Source organism: Bombus impatiens, unplaced genomic scaffold (assembly GCF_000188095.3).
Source record: "Bombus impatiens unplaced genomic scaffold, BIMP_2.2 scf_1152, whole genome shotgun sequence".
Classification (NCBI taxonomy): Eukaryota; Metazoa; Arthropoda; class Insecta; order Hymenoptera; family Apidae; genus Bombus; species Bombus impatiens.
Genome location: NT_177571.1, coordinates 112,987 through 127,776, shown reverse-complemented (window position 1 = coordinate 127,776; position 14,790 = coordinate 112,987).

The following is a 14,790-nucleotide window of genomic DNA, read 5'->3' as shown; positions in this document are numbered from 1 at the left end:
ATGAAAAGGTAGAAAAAAAAATAGCAAAGAGTAGGGGTAAAGCGTAAACGTTGAGGGTAAGGGGGAAGGGAGCGGGCGAAAAGGGTAGAAGAGAGAAGACGAGTGAAGCTCGATTGCGAGCGTTCATTAGGGTCAGTTACTTTTAATGGGGAGCCAAGTAATCCCCGCAGAATATTTTCTCCTTTTCTCGCACGCTATCTTCCCCTCTTTCACCCCTCTTTTACTCCGTTCAACCCTTAGCCTGTCAAAGTTACGGCTCTTCGTTTACGCGAGCCAGCGTGTGTTTGTTTAATGTCAAATACGAATCTCGCTGGGACTTCTCGACTCCCATTAGCTGGCACACCGGTTTTCCAGCTTTCGCCTTACAGATTTATTCCCCGCTTTTTGGTTTTTTCGTTCGCCACTATTCTCAGCGTCCGATTCCTTTAACACTCAGCTGGGAAGTTTCTTTGATTTTCTATGTTAAACGCTTTCGCTGCTCTATCACCTTTTTTCCTATTCGCTTCACTCGAGGATCTTTGAAGGCTTCTTTTGGCTCTTTCAAATCTGTGTTGTTTGGTTCTTCTTTATTTCAGCATTTTTATTTCAACTGTTCCTTTTGTGGTTTCGTGCGCGAATGTACAGAGTGTCGTAAAGAGAAATTAGAAAACTCGTGCACGATTCGTTACAGTTAAACATCCTGGCGGAGGTAGAAAGAGTTGAAAAATTCACTGAAATAACTTCGCACACGTATACAGAGCTCCACGCAAACTCGAAACGAAACGGTAGTCCGAAACTAAATAATAATCCTGTGAAGTCCGTGTAAAGGGTGAAACGCATGAAAGCGGAGGCGTTCCTCGTGCACCCTTTACCCGTTGCCTCGTTACAAACGACACGATAAACATCGCAGTCAATCATGCCGCGTATTACGCCCTGCATATCAAACACGCGCTAATTACGCGTGTTCCGCGGCTTCGAGAAGTCGAATCGAAGTTCCACGGGTCTCGAGGTTCTCCCTCGTTTCGACTTACTACCGGCAATAACTTCTGCGGAAAACACGTGTCAAAGATAGCAACTTGTTTCCAATTCAAATAAGTAGATTATACTTCGGTATTAGCGTAAGGCTCCTCGAAGATAATTTTTTTTGAAAATTCTTTTCATTCGTTTATTCTTGTTATTCGTTCGTTACTTTGTAATTATAATTAGTAATAAATATAAAAATATATTATAATTATAAATGTAGTTATATATAATATAAAAAGTACGTATAATGTATAATATGTAACATATAATATAATATAAATATAAATAAATACATCTGACCTTCTTTTTACACAGAACACTTTTTACAAGATTCTCTATTACATAGTTTTGTGCACGGTTTATTCAATTTTACACGGTGCTTTTAACACGTGTTATTAACTTTTATACTGTTTATTTAACACGTTCTGGTTACGCGACTTTTTAACCATGTTTTATCGTGTCTTTGTAAATGATACCAGTCTCCGACTTGTTATAAAGAATCATTAAAAGAGAAAACAAAATACTTGTCGTCACAAATGATACAAAACGATCAGACGAAGGATATTTCGGGCGACGAAAATGATTTTTCTCCAGTAATAAGAAAACGATGAGTAAAATATGGATTTTTGGAAAAAATATTTTCTTCATTTTCACACTACCTTCTCCTTCCTGCGTTTATTCGATAAAATAGTGTTATCGAGCGCAGTTCTACATTTTAGATTGCTTTCTCTCTCTATTGTTTGATTTAGTTTAACACAGGGTTTGTACTTTTTTTTTGACAGATCAATTGTTTCACGACTCACTTTTTTTTACACAGCACACATGTATCGTGTAAAAAAACATCCAAATGTATACGAAATAAATGATTTGATTAATTCCCAAATTTCATTGACCAAAAGTTTCCATGAAGCTAAAAGGTGAACATTGGAAGACATAACGTTAAAAAAGATGGAGGGATAATTGTTTATAAGATTAGGATTGACATGTCCACAGATAGAGCTCTGTTAAGGACTTTAAATTACGAAATGTTAATCACCGAGGGCCAAGAGCAAAGTGAATGGAAGCCGGAATCCAATCCACTTGATGTTCATTAGGGTCAGTTACTTTTAATGGTGGGAAAGTAATTCGCCGGATTATTTTACCCCTGCCTGGAGTCGGCTACTTTGAGTCTTCCGCTGGTTGGTTTGGAAGCTTTAAGCTCCGTGTCATCGTGCTTTATTATTTAACTAGACGGCCATGTACCTCCACGGTTCTTTTACTGGTCGAAAATAATTTTAGAAATTTCTTCGTCAAAAACTAAACGAAACAAAGACTATCAACTATTTATCTTCATCCGCTCTTTATTATTTTTATTACATTTACATTTTTTATTTTGTTTTATCTTCTCAATCTTAGCTCTAGCCAATGTAAAAATTATAATTTTAATAGAACACTCGTATCATAGTAATCTTAATTGAACGTCGTAATTTTACGTTTAGTTACTGCATAAAGAAGAGTAAGAATTCGAAAATTAACTGTTTAAACAAATTTAGTTCGTATCTGTGGAGTAACTTTAACTTTAATCAATTCGCCCCTAGCAAAATTTCTCCAATACCAAACACACATACTTTCCTTTCAACCCTATCTCAACGTACATCCAAAAACTTCTACTTATAACAGAATGATATATATTAACTCATATCTGAGTGTATGTCGTATGTAACAAGTGACATCAATCATTCATTGATATCAATTGTTTCTAAAAGACTGAACTATCCGTAACAAAATGTCACCAAGTGTAAATACTCCCATTTCGATACTGTAGCGACGTATATCCAGAAACTTCCACTTGAAAGAGAATTAGAACGCGTCTGACTATTCGAATGCAGTGCGGAGAGTCGAGGTATCCACAGGTTGCGACAAATTCGCAAATCTGCGAATGTCTCTGGGAAACACGCGTCATCCGCGTGTTCGGTTGGACAATGTAAACGCGAGCTGTCCGTTTCCCGACAGGATACGATCGCGGAGCAGCTTGTAACCCGACAACAGTTACAAACTAGCCGATTGCGTAGACCAAAATCCTGTGACGGGGTGGCGCGTATACACGCGTATACACGCGACCACGTAGAAGAGAAAACGCGACGGAGAGGAAACACGTCGAGAGCGTGTATCAATATTGGCCCAGGTTGCCTAAATGTTGGACCGTGCGCGCTATCAGCGTCGTTGGATACATTATTCATGCGCGATAAAGTATTCCACGGGCCGAGCGCGTGTGCACACATCGAACAGTGTCGAGGGTTTCGGTACCAAGCGACGAATAAGCCCTGGATATTTTATGCCGAGGTCGCACGTCGCTCGATTTTTTGATAGAAAGTGTAAAGAGGGATGAATTTGATTCTTTGTGTTGGCCAACGGGCTAAAGTTTCGTTGGTTCGTTGTTTGGAGAAGGTGAAGATGGGTTGAAGCAAGTTTTCGAACATGTTTTATAGCAACGGTCAAGAATTGAAAAATTCACTTTCGAAGACGTTTCACCGGCGGAGTTTTATGCCGAGACCCGCCAACATCGTCCGCTTTGATCTTTTTCTGCGCGGTATAAAGAGGGATGAATCCGATTCGCTACGTTGGTCAACGGTGTAAACTTTCGTTGGAATACTTTTGCAAGGTTCTTGAATAGATTCTTCAAGGTATTTTATATCTGTTGCAAAGATTTAATTTCTAAAATAAGTGGCGTAGGTCTCATACGAATCAAATAACGCGACGAACGTATGTTTCTTGATAACTAATGATATTAGTACAGGGCGGATTATCTACACGAAATTGTATCACGGACTAATCAGGCATCGGATAATCATCCGATACGACACAGAATGTCTAATGGACAATCCTACACGTACACAATCGCCCCTTTTCCACAAATATCCTCAGGCCCGATCCTGAATGATTGGCGATCAAAGCTAGCAATTCGGCTATTACATCAAGCTCACAAGGAAATCGAACTAGAAGAGAAGAATATCAGTTGTCCCTACATCGTACTTAAACGCTATATACCCCATCAATCCTATACATATATACATATGTACATGTACGTACCATAAACGAAAAGGCACTTAAGTCTCAGAAAGAACTTCATTTTACAACCGGGTCGTAAAGCATTTCCGCAAACGAGTTCTAAAACGAGGCTCGGAGTCTCCTTTCAGCTTGTTTCCTCTTCTCAATCAACTCGAACTCCGACGCTACGCTAACAGCCACGTTACGAAACACTTCGTACAGCTTCGAAATCCGAAAAACTTCCCCCGCGGAATCTCGTCGACTCGTAGAGGGAGGAATTCCAACGGGCAAAGAGATCAGAGGCTGCAATTTGCGGCGGATAGTTAGCAAGCGGCCGCTCCTTCCAGCTTTAGACGCGCTAACGAGAATCGATCCCTAGAAGAGGGATGCTGCGATTAATTAATTACCGGTTAAGAGTCGGACGTAGCTCGATCAGAAGGAGGGAAAAAAGCGATGGAACAACCTGGAAAGTGAAATTCGATGTATACGTGGCTCGAAAGTGGAATCTAGATATTCAGGTGATAGGTGATCACAGGCCAAAGTAACGATTAACTTCACTTTTTTTAATTTTTGGGAAGTGTTCATGTACTTGCATAACTTGCAATATAATTTCATCGGCTTTCTTCTACTTTATATTATATATATTCTTTATCAACTATGTGTATATTAATAAAATTAGTATTATTACAGTATCATGTTATTTGTTTATAATATTACAATATTCTAACATTCGACGATACTTTACATCTATATTTTCGTCATCTACTCCAGAATAACGCTCTAATCGTATCGAAATTCGTATCATCTAACGCGTCAAACCGTTCTATTAAATTCTAAAATATCAGTTACAAGCTCAGGAAGCTTTTTTTCACCAAATTGTAGCCAAAATTCGATACCGTCATAATTGATACGCGTTTAAAAGCGGAAGAAAATGTCGAAGGATACGAAGAGATGAAAACACGAGCTCGTTAATTGCACGTTGTTAATTCTCTCATTGTTACGGAATTTTATTATCGGCGCAGAAATATTATAAATGGTCAACAGCTCGCGTTACAAATTAACGGTTGGTGATTAATTAATACGGTAATTATGATACGCTGTTCCAGCAGCGTCGTTTTTGACAGCAATCTCCACGTGACAGAGACAGGACGACTCAGTAATAGCAACTGTTCTCGAATTTGCGTTAATTGGCGTGAAAAATATGCGCGAAATGGAACTAGACGAATGGAATTGGTTCCAAGGATTACGTGTCGCGACGATTGATATTCGTTCGGCTCTTCGATAACGATCAATGATTCTTGACTGATTAAATGCATTTCGTGCGGAAACTGACACGCTACGCAGCATATATTTTCATCGGTTCCTAGCACGTCCCCATTATCGCGTATTAACCATTTAATTAAACTTTATTCGAGAATGATCGGACCAGCGTATCGTTCACGAATTACGCATAGTGCATCGATACCTCGACTTCGTTCAGGGCACAAAACAGGACACTCGAAACAGAGATTCTCGACATACAGTGGAACCGCAGCAAGATCCAGCCATGGATAATTAACCTCTGCTTTAATGGAAACGACTTAGTTACCGTGTTTGTATCGTTGTATTGCGTGCGCCGTACCGAACACTCTGATCAATTAAATACGCGGTGCCGTATTGACTGCGATAATATTATTGTGATAACGTGCGTATCGATTTACAGATGCGAGCTACAATTCGCCTAACAGTTTCCGCGACTTTTGCCCCAGAAATTTGGCTGAATCGAGAATCAAATCTGACGCTACTACTTTCACGTTGACCATAGGATGTTTCTTCAAATTAGAAATTTTGATAGATATTTATCGCTTCATATCGAATGTATTTAAGGCAGTCTATTATCATCGGATTTGTTGAAAGAATAACGCAAATAAAAAAAGAAAATTTTCCAAGAAATTGATTTCAGATCGTAAACTTAATATACACTGACGATCATAAATACGAAGACATTGAAGTTTGATGTAACTTGAATATTGTCACAGCTTTTATTTTCTAGTTATTTTATTATGAACCCCTCGAGAAGAAAGAAATGATTCTACGACTCTATCTCAACGAAGCTGATCCCCAGTTGGCTTTCGTGTTACTTACAACATGCATATGTCTATCTTTAAGTAGATCTATAGATAGAAACATATCATATCTAAGCTTGCAAGCGTAAATGATATCTCTATCATTCGATTCTTTATCCCTTACAATATTTTATAGAGACGATAGCGTGCAATAATTCTACTATTTACAATAATAACATATTATTAAATTCTTCACGAACAACATTCTGGCGTGCACAAGAACCGTATCAGAATCATCGTATCATCTAACGGAGTACGAAGCGAGCTGGGTAAACGAACGTAATTTCTCTCGTCGAATAAATCTACTTTCTCACTCCCACGTCATTTCACCTCCTAATTTGCTGAACGTTATTTGCAACGAACAATCGAAGGGCGGCTAATTCGTCGTGGGAATGGGACCGAACGACCATGAAGCAGGGCAATTAGCAAGTGCAAATAGATGCTAATTACAAGTAACTGGAAGAAAACGGTGGTGTGGTAGTTGTCGATTGTTCTTCTAATGAGATTTCGACGACCGCGTTCCCGACGATGCAACATCCCTCTGTGCTCAACTATGCTCCCTACTACTTGCCGATTGCTAATTAATTGGCACGCTAATTGGGGCAGCGTGGCTAGAACGTTTGTGTCGCGGTATCGCTTGCAAGCGCCGATGCAGATCGGTCCTTGTGTACGCGTGTCTTGATTGCAGCTACGATTGTTACTAGACTCGTATCGCGTAATTGTCAAACTATTTGCTGCACGGAAGCTCTACAATCATTCTCTGTTAATCTAGGATGTTATTTAATAATTTATTTGCCAGGAGAGAATCGTTATTAGCAAGTGGCGAGAAAGTAGTATCGATAGTTGCTGTTCGATTGCACAAAGATTTTCCATTTTCGTCGATATAGTCTTTTATAGAAATAGTACAGAATATCTAACATTTCTAATATTCAGAATATTACTCGTAATATTAAATTTGTAATAGTAACATTTTCAGAAATTTACGCAACAAACAACGCACCGATCAAAACGTCATAACTTTCAAGTACACACTGTGTGTAACTTTAAAAATGTTACCTATCGCAATATTAAAATATCACTTGTTTTAACAGTTTGACCAGTTGTTTTATCAGTTATTTATCAGTTTATCAGTTGTTTGACCAACCTATGAAACTTCGCGCCAGTTGCAACTCTATCAAAATTTGAATTTCAACAAATATACTCGAATTCCAGTAACTAATTGTGAGATGGACAAATGAATGTTGGCATAGAATGATTAACAATTTGACGGGGATATCTATCCCGGTTTATTTATCACATTAGGTGTCCCGCTGGGTAAACCGACCTAAATGAAATGAATCAGATGATGGAGGAGGACAAAGAGGAGGAGATGAAATGGAACAACCTGTGCGCGCAAAGCCCACGACAATCAATTTTCAATAAACCGACAGGTAAATGTATTTACAAACATTTATGCGCATAAATCGTGCTCTCTGGCAAATTGCATCCGCTGCTGTCTAGGAATGCGACGCGGATGATTTAAACGACGCTTCGAGGAAGGATATCTCTCGAGTGCTGTACCTCACACTTACGCTTTAGTTGTCCTTCGATCGTTACAAAATATACAAAATTTCATTGCAAATTAACAGCCTTCTTTTCTTCCAAGCCGAATCTTTTTTTCTCTTTTTATATCACGTTCACATGACATTCTTGAAAAGAGACCAATTATTTAAAAAAATAATAAAGTTCAACGTATAATTTCAACTGAATCGATAATAACTTATTACAGTAGTTGATGCGATTGTAAACTATAATTAGAAGAAATAAATATAAACAAGATGTGATAAATTTACTACACAACTATCTTTCTCATATTCCAAAGCAATCATTTGAATCTTTTTTTAAATTTCATTAAGCTATCGTCTGTAATGTCCTCAAAATAATCTTCTTTCGTCGCAGAAATTGTTTTCCTGGTGGTCTTATACATATTTCCTTTATTACTAGAATTTTCTACAACCCTTTTATACGAAGAAACGTAAAATTCTTCGTTTACAACGTTGTTCAACAATCATAAACGTACCTCTGCAGTTTTAATCAGTATCGGAAATTGATAATTTCATTTTATAAAAGAAAGACGAGGAACCGATGAAAAGTCCCGAAATTCGGCACGCGGCTCACAACTGCGAGAACCGAATACGCGAACGCAAATCCAGCGATGATCACATCCATTCGCGTGTAATTAATACAAAATGAGAAACAGCTGAAGCAAGAAGCTTCTTTGACAATTTCATTTAATTAAACATCGAATGGTTTGATGAATCCCTTATTCGACAAAAATATTCGACGAAACGCTACTTTTGTCGAAAAAGAAATAAACGAACAGTCGTAAACCCGCTCGTAATTATAATCGAACAGAGACGATAATAAAACTGTTACACAAATATACTAGCAAATACTATGAAAATGATTAACTAAATAGAGTAAATAGAGCGCGATCGTAAAACAACAATCTCTCGGTCTTTTCTTTTTATCGTCAGCCTGGTAATTGCATAACGACACCCGATACACGCGGACGATGGGAGGTTGAATAGGAAAAGAGTCGGAATGAATGAAAACACGGTGGATCGATTTGAATCGGTGAACAAGGAGAAATTCAAGGGAAAATAGAACGAGAAAGGGAAGAGAGAAGAGAGAGAGAGAGAGAGATGGGTCTGTGGCACCGCAGGAAATGCCGCTCGCAAAACGCTCCCGGCCATTGTTTATCCGGCGCATCCGTTTTAATGCGCGCTATAATTGCAGAGAACGAAAAGCCAATGGGTTCCACTCTTTGACGCGATATTTCGACATCGACCACGGATCTTCCTTTTGACCCCCGACCACGTTACTCGCAACGACTGCCCCGATGCTTCCGTTCCAAATTGTTGCAAAACGAGCGTGAACGTTCTATCGTAATTAGTTGCACGGCGGGTACAGGCCGTTATCGCGTGTTCCCGCATAAATAATGCAATTGCACGGGAGCAAAAGGTAAATTACGTGGCCGGTATGCTGTCAATGGGACGCCTAATAAACGTTAATTACCAATTATGCGATTTCCATCCTTAATCCTACTGCCCCTCTTTCCAATTTTTCCATTTTCTCCAGCATTGATTTCTTTATTCATCCTATTTTTGTCTTTGTGTATGTCTGTGTGTGTTTTTGTCTTTTCTTCACAGTTCCTGGAGAAGACTGTGATTTGGTAAAGCGTTCGATAAATCATAGCGGATAGATGGTGGAAATGTTAGACTGTTACGTAATTGGCAGCTGACTACGGTGGAAATTAATAATACGTTGAAAGTAAGCCGGAATTAATAAGCGCGATAATTGCTGCCAACTTTGAAAGACGAACTCGTGTAGTGAAGACAAATCCTAGGGAAAAGTTTAGTTGGACTCGAATAACGAAATTTGTAATGCTGTTTGGATTAGGGAACTTGACAAGAATGGTTGAACTTGCGGGTTTGGCTTTAATAACTTGGTACGTTAAGAAGTTTGCTTGAAAGATACGTCTTATTAATATCCTTGTTAGTACATGCTACTAACAAGTGATATAGTATACTGAAGTATCAGTCCGGTTAAAAATTTGTTATGGGATGCTCGCTGTGGGAGGCCGGACGATAAAATTTTCAACCTACGAACTTTTGCTTTCGTAAAACACGTGTGACAATGTGTCAATAGAATCCGTCGTACCAAACGATGCTCTTCAAAGAAAGAGAATTCTCCAGTCCTATACATATTATAATCTTACAAATAACAATCTTCAACTACAAATTCTGTGTATTTCTCAATTTTATCTATATCAATGACGAAATAAAAATATATAAAACCACTGAATTATGTATATACTTTTTATTTCCACAAACGAGATATAAACACGCATTCGATCGATGGTACTGAAATTTTTGCATTTTGATTCCAATACCTACACGTCTATGAAAAAGAAGACTTTACGAAACTCTGCCATGAAGCAGCTATAAAACACAAAGTAGATCTGATAGAAAATTTACCGAGTAATCTTTTCCAAAAATTTTCCCATTTTAACAATGGTTTAATTTAGCGAAAGGGAGACGTTTTTCCTTTGCACGAACGATTGCCGTGTGAAATTACATCCGACGAAACAAACTCGACAGTAGTGCGTGTTAACCTGGTTCGATGATTCTCGACGCAGGCATTTCGCAGTGCAACGTGACCGCGGTGCAGAGTCGGCGCTTAAGTCGACGAGCGCTCGAAACTTCCGTTATAACGGAGGTGGTTGCGTCTTTAAGCGTCCATTGAATTCATGAAAACGCAAATAGGGATATGGTGGCGAATATGCGAGGCTCGTAACAGCTGGTCGCGAGCGGAATGGATCGCCAACGGTGATAATGTTCGTTCCCTGGCACGGCCTTCGAATCTCGATTTTATTTGCCGCGTGGTGTGACTCGAATGAAATCGAATCGCCAATCCCAGTAATTGTTACATTCTTGAAAGTTTATTATGGCTCAAAACAAAGAACGTAGTATTATACCATTGCGTTTTTCTTGTTTACATTTATATCGTATATACTACGTTATTTATATCACATGCTATCATGTACACTGTATATCATATTTGTGTTTCTATTAGGTACACACCTTTACGATAATATGCTTGTTGCTGTAATAGAGCTTCATTTAATCCAAATGTTACGCATTATCATGTTGTATTCGTAAGTACGTGTGTTTAAGATTTTAGCTATGTGATCATAATATAAAAGTACATATATCTATAGAAAAATGACTCCTTGATTAGGTAGATTTCATAGGGAAATAATAAATAACAACAGTGGAACCAACTTATACCTCGATCTAACGTTTCCTTCGCACGAGCGCAAAAGTCTCGAGCGTGCATTGCCAATGTTGACGATGCCGATGAGCAATCTAATTCATTTAAATATGCGCGTCGATACACAGGAATAACGAGCAACCATGATTTTGCTTTCGAACATCATCGCCATTTTCGTCGCCGAGATCGTGTGCTTCGCGTCAAAATGCAGTGACATAAATTTTCTGAAACGTGGCCTTTAATACGAGAGTAGGGTCACGTCTTCGAAAGAAAAACAGAAATTCCGGCATGGCTTTCTCAGGCTGTGCACCGTTTAGAGGGTCGTAGTATAGTGGTAGTTCCGGTGGAGAAGGAAATTAAAGGGAATGTAGGTCGCGGAGGCTTTTCTATGAGAACGTGGATGGCGGGCGTTTAATTTAATCGTTGTTTTGTAAGGGAAAGGGCTTGGTATACTAAAGTACACGCTGATAATCTTAGGTCACGAAAAAGATAGGATATTCTTCTTCTTATTCATTGTACGAGGAAGAAAATACAGACTTATGGTTCAAGAGCGAAAACGTTCGTACGGAAAAAAATTTTAGTGACCTTTAATGTATGGTAAAAGATAAAGAAACACGAAGCTATTGTCTCGCTAGACTACCAAGTATCAAGCACGTTCTACAGGTTGAAACATGCTACGATGTATATATCAACTCTTAGGTTTCATGAAATTTGCATCAGTTTCAAGCCAACATTTTGCTTGTAGTGTGATACCGACGTTAAAACACGTGTTTCAACGTGTCTGGTTGTTTCCCAACCCCGTTGTTGTTGTTGTTGTTAATAGGATATATGTTGATTATAAAAGATAAAAAACTAAAAAAGATTTCTTTCGGAAGGGGATTCACTTTTTACAAAATCATATTCGATATGATTCCTGCATCGATATAAATTGGTTTTAATACTCATTCGCTGATATACATCTACACGTATTGTAACATGTGTCATGAAACTCACATGTGCATGCACGCGTCGCTACAACGTGTTCCGACGTGTAAAGCTCCCTTTAGAATTCCGTAGAAATTACTAACATCTATACGTACGTATATTTAAATGATCGACAAAACAAGAGAAGGAAAAAGATGTGGAATATTAAACTATCAGCTGGCCAAACTTCCGAATATTGAAATTCTCTGGCGATTACCAATATTATATATACAGATTAAATATATATATTTTTTTAAAATGATTCACAGAAACAAAGAAACTTTCAATTTATTGGCTATGCTGTCAATGACGAAATTGTTTCGTAATATTCGCAATTAGTTTCGCAATACTCGTCTCTAGAGGCTCGTGACTTCTCTTTTGTCGAAGAAGAATCGCAACGAGATTTACATCGGCTCGACCCCGATTCCGCAGATTTTCCGCGTTTTCTCTTCTCCTCTGCTCCGTAGCCGCGACTTCGAGTCACGACGCAGAGACAACAGTCACGAAGCGTATCTTCGCGTGCAAATAAACGTTGAGACCGAGTCAATGCGCCGGTCCAATGCGAAACCGATAAGTGTTTGAATAACGGAAACAGGGAATTCTTCAGCGACGTTTCCTTTTCCTCTTGTTTCAAGCAACGTAACCGAGAATGCAAATTTTCTTTCGCACTCTTCTTCTATTTTTACTTATCCGATTTTATATTTTTATACAAGTTCTTAACGTTGCATCAACCGCACATATGTGGGTGGTTGTTAGTAGATTGTGGATGTTTGTGTAATTTTATATCTCTATGAACGTAACTAAAAAAAAATGAAGTTCATATAGAAAGCTTTAGCTACCAAACATTACTAACAATAGTTACCCTAAATATATCACATATTTGTGCATATTATCAACATTCTGTAGATTTCTACATCTTCAAATTTCTCAGAAATACGTAAACAGCTGCAATCCAGTAATGAGCGACGATAACGAAGATTGGAAATATTGTGGAGAATAGATTTTACTTTTGATAGCCCGCCTGGTAAGAGTTTCGCATTTCTTGAAGAAAATTGGATTTTCCAGGATACTGTTTTCTCTTTTTATACATTTTGTTATTTTATTCGTGTGCTAGAATCGAGGTATGATTTCAAACGAGGAGTGGATTAAAATTGCGATAAATTTGGATAACTGCTCCGTTAAAAGTTTTGCGCATTTCGTGAAATAGTACCGAGAAAATTACTTCTGGTTTAGTAGTAGTAATCGCAAGTTGGCAGAAATTGGGAACGAACTAACTCAAAAGCTCGTTAAGGTTGCATTGAGATTCGAAAGCTTATCGAAGGTTCGTTTTAACCATCTGTTCAACGTGCGTCAAGGTGGAAGATTTCTTAATGATCCCTCCAGGTTTACAGGACATAAAATATTCTTTAGCATGTGACCGACGTGGTATTAATTCTTCAAAGTTTCAAGTCCTTGATCTTACATTCTTTACATGTATTAATTTTTCACGTTCCATTCATACTACTTTGACAATATTATTCTATGTACGTACCTACCATAATTCCTTCACGTAACACTGCCTTATTCGATATTCAAAAATCAAAGGCATTGGACCTTATTATTAATTTTACCTTATCCTTCAGATGAATTAAAATCAAAAAACATACTATATACGACAATAAGAAACTAAGAGTTATGCTTCGACAATTCGCGTTACACCTAAGCATATAAAGAATCGTACTTATTAACATATCGTTAACCGTTAATTTTATGCAGGAATTAACGTGCGTCACCTTTACTTTTTTACATAAAATCTGACGATGTAACCTTACATATGAAAACACGAGTTTGCTCGTGGCCGGTCGACAATGTTTCAACGCGAATTTAATTTTTTGCACAGAAGCACGTTTCTTGAAACTCGCAGAAATATGAAAGCCCGTTGACTCTGAAAGTACCGTGTTCCTCTAACTGCCTGAAACTTAAATGCCATCAACCTAATAGCATTAATAAAAAAGAAAAGAAACTCTTTCAGCAAGATTTTAATTTAAAACGTTCCACTCGTAAAACAGCGGCCATTCCGAAAGAAATATCCCATTGGTAGGAAGTTGAACACGGCGTGGTCCGAACGTCACGGTCGTAAGACTTCCGGCAGGTGGCTCATTAGATTTCCGCCACTCTGTGACATTTTGCGGTGCGTTTAAGATCCATTAGGATCGGACCAGATTAACGAGGTAGTAACCAGAGTCCATTTGCAGCGCATTTAATTGACCGTAGTCCCTGCGAATGGCCGCAGACCAGCCTGAATCATCATCACCAATTCTCTTCGCGACGCTTCCTGGTCCATTGTCGACCGTACAATGTACGGCGAAAGGATCGAGACCAAGACGACAGTCTGCGCTTCGGAAATTCTTTAAACCATACCTCGCCGTTGTTCCGTCAATTTAAAGGAGTGCTTTATTCTTGAAAGCCTGTTCTTTGCTTTTGTTTCGCGAGGAAAGCTTTCTCGAAGTGAAGATTTGATTCACAATTAGATTCGAGGATATCGTAAGAGAATGTTTACGGTATTGTTTAATGCGAAAATGAAAATACTTCGCTGCTTGAACACATAGTTTAGTTTTGCCATTAATGCCAATTGTTATGTTGTTTTCTAAAATTGCTTCTTCGTACTGTTCAGCTTTCGTCAAGCTTTCTTTCGTCTATACATAGTAAAGCTTTTCCACGACGAAGCGAGCCATCTTCAACAACCATACTTCCTCGCGTAACTCCCTAGTCACAACTATCCCCCACCACTACCGTTAATTTGACTCCAAATGGAGGAAGCGGTCTTGAGGTTTCGACATAATCGGCGCGAGCTATAGAGACGCGGATCTTCCTATTATTCGCCGCAATGAGCGCGCAT